Here is a 2,489-nt window from a genome sequence, read left to right as displayed (position 1 = left end):
TCAGGGGAAATAAAGAGAAGAATCCATAACACTCCATCAAACCACCCTTCAACTAGATTTTCATCTAGGAGGATGGAGAGATGGATTTTCCTCTCAGTCTTGCATAGAGGTGCTATGCATGTTCATCACCGAGGTTTAGAGAAGCAACAACCTAGTAGTATCTGTTCATATCATAAGATCATGCCTCAGCCTTTTTGCATCATTGGCAGGGCCAAGAAAATCAAACATATATCCGTTCTTATCAGTTGAAACTATCAAACAAGGGACAGCCAGATCCACCAATAAAAACCAACCTTGCAAAACCAAATCATCTCTAGTTGCTACTTTGCAACTAGATCATATACTAGAAACTCAAAGCTCACTTTGTGTTTCTCCACAACACTACTGTCCAAGATCATATATGCACAGGCTTTAGTCATCACCATAAGCCACCAGTAATAATCCACATGTTACAGGGAACTACTTAGGATCCAGGACATTCATCCCAGGCCAACCAAGTAGTATCCTAGATGCAGCTAAGAAACTATATATAGGTATTCATACAAGCCGAACCACAAGCCACTAGATCCAGAGTGCTGATGATAAATTCATCATCCAAACAGAGGCACAGTATAGGCACAACAGCAACTAGAGTAGCTAGAGTAACAGCCAACAAATTCTAGAGGATTATTCTGAGACTAGAAAATACTCCAGGCCATCAAGTAAGTTATACAGTAGTAGCTGCAGTATTGAAATCATCAGCAAGTTTGAGATCAATTAAAATTAAACCGCAGCAAAGCCACCATAAGTAAGCATATAAGCTCACAGCCAAGCTACCCAGCAAAGCATCAGCCTGTTCAGTTTCATCAGTTTAAGATAGTAGCAAGCCATGGATGAGCTAATCATCCAAAATGAGGGACCCCACTAATTACTGGGCAATTATAAATTTGCACTTACAGAATCAAGCCATTTATCACAAGGAAGCCATCAAATAAATTATCAAGCCACAGTAATTCTAGTTCATTGATTAAACTAAACCATGAGTTAAATGGGACACCAATTAATCTCAGTAAAACAAATATGTGTGGTTGAATAAAACCATCCAAACAGGGGCACCACACAGAACATATAGCAATGATCAATGAACCAGAGTATTACTAGCTTAAGTCCACACCTCACTGATTCAGTATGCACATAAACCACTAGGTGCTAGACCATAAGCATATCCAGCACATAACCAAATCATAGTATTGGAGCACACCAACAATTGGGCATATGCAGAGAAGCGAAGAAGAATAGCTCACAGTGTAGTAGAAGCGTAGTCGCAGCCGTCGACACCGGGGTTGCGCCTACGGCACCGTCCAGCCGGCGCCGAGGTCGAGGATGAAGTCATCACCGCAGCACCACCAGTACACGGACGTTGGGGTTGCACACCAGTGGCCGTTCCACCGGCGTCGAGACGGTGGTCGACACATGACCAGCAGCATCACCGCACCACCAGTACACCGCCACTTGAAGAATCAGAGCAGCCGGGCAGGGCGAAGCCGAGCTGGGGCTCGGGGCGCTCAAAGAGGAGGTCCATTTCGCCAAGGAGAGATAGCCGGAGGCGCGGGTGCGCGAGCGCCGTGTCGGCGACCTAGCCATCGCAAGCTAGGGTTAGCCACAGGGTTGTGTGCGAGCACAGGACGGCGTCGTGGCGGCGGGTGTTGACGGAGGAGTTCGTGGCGGAGCTGGGCCGGTCGACGGCGGCGGTGGATGCGACCGGCAGAGCCTTACGGCGGCGCGTGCGTCGGTGACGCACATGTGCGGGGCGCACAAGGGGAGCCGAGGAAATCAAATCAATCAAGACAAAGATGTAGAGCGCGACGAGGCGGTCCAGAACCCCACCTCGCCGGCATCGAGGAAGGCCGGAGGTGGTCAGGGAAAACGGCGGAGGCGGCGTCACAGCAGCGGTCGGGGCGAGCGAGTAGGAACTCGAGGATCAAATCGAGCAAAGGGAGGTTGTAGATCAACCCGAGGCGGGCCAAAACCCTATCACACCGGCGCTAGAGTCGGCCGGGAACGGCCGGGAGGAGATGGGCGCGTGGCGGAGCCATGGCTGCTCGTGAGAGTGCGCGTGCGTAAGAAAAAGAGAGACGGAGACGGCGACAAGAGACATGAGGCTCGGTTGTGTACTTGTGTTGGACTCGTATCTGTGCGTGTATCACCGGACTGGGTATATGCGTACGTGCACAATTGGCCTAGTAACTCATCCGATGTGTACGTGTGTGTAACACTACATGCATAGAATTAGTACTTAATACTTACACACACTTGTGTAGGTTCAATATTTACACTCTAATAAAATTATCCACTAACCTTGTATAATTGTTTGATTATGACGTAAAGATTATAAGATTACTTTAAAGTCCCTTGAAAAATACGTAGTAATACCTACAAATCTCAAATAGAATTTTTTTTAAATGTTTGAAATATAATTCCAGCCTTAATAATGCAATAAATATTATCAT

At 47.3% G+C, this 2,489-nt stretch overlaps 1 long non-coding RNA gene across 1 annotated transcript; it reads right to left on the bottom strand.

Moving 5' to 3' along the window:
- Positions 1 to 215: 215 nt before the first annotated feature.
- Positions 216 to 2,082, bottom strand: LOC127303064 (uncharacterized). Its single transcript, XR_007853229.2, has 2 exons — positions 1,284 to 2,082; positions 216 to 720 (listed from the first exon to the last, which is right to left on the bottom strand). It is a non-coding gene; the product is annotated as an uncharacterized lncRNA (long non-coding RNA).
- Positions 2,083 to 2,489: the final 407 nt, after the last annotated feature.

The sequence above is a fragment of the Lolium perenne genome, chromosome 5 (genome assembly GCF_019359855.2).
Source record: "Lolium perenne isolate Kyuss_39 chromosome 5, Kyuss_2.0, whole genome shotgun sequence".
In the NCBI taxonomy this organism is placed as follows: domain Eukaryota; kingdom Viridiplantae; phylum Streptophyta; class Magnoliopsida; order Poales; family Poaceae; genus Lolium; species Lolium perenne.
This window is presented reverse-complemented; position numbering and strand designations above follow the sequence as displayed.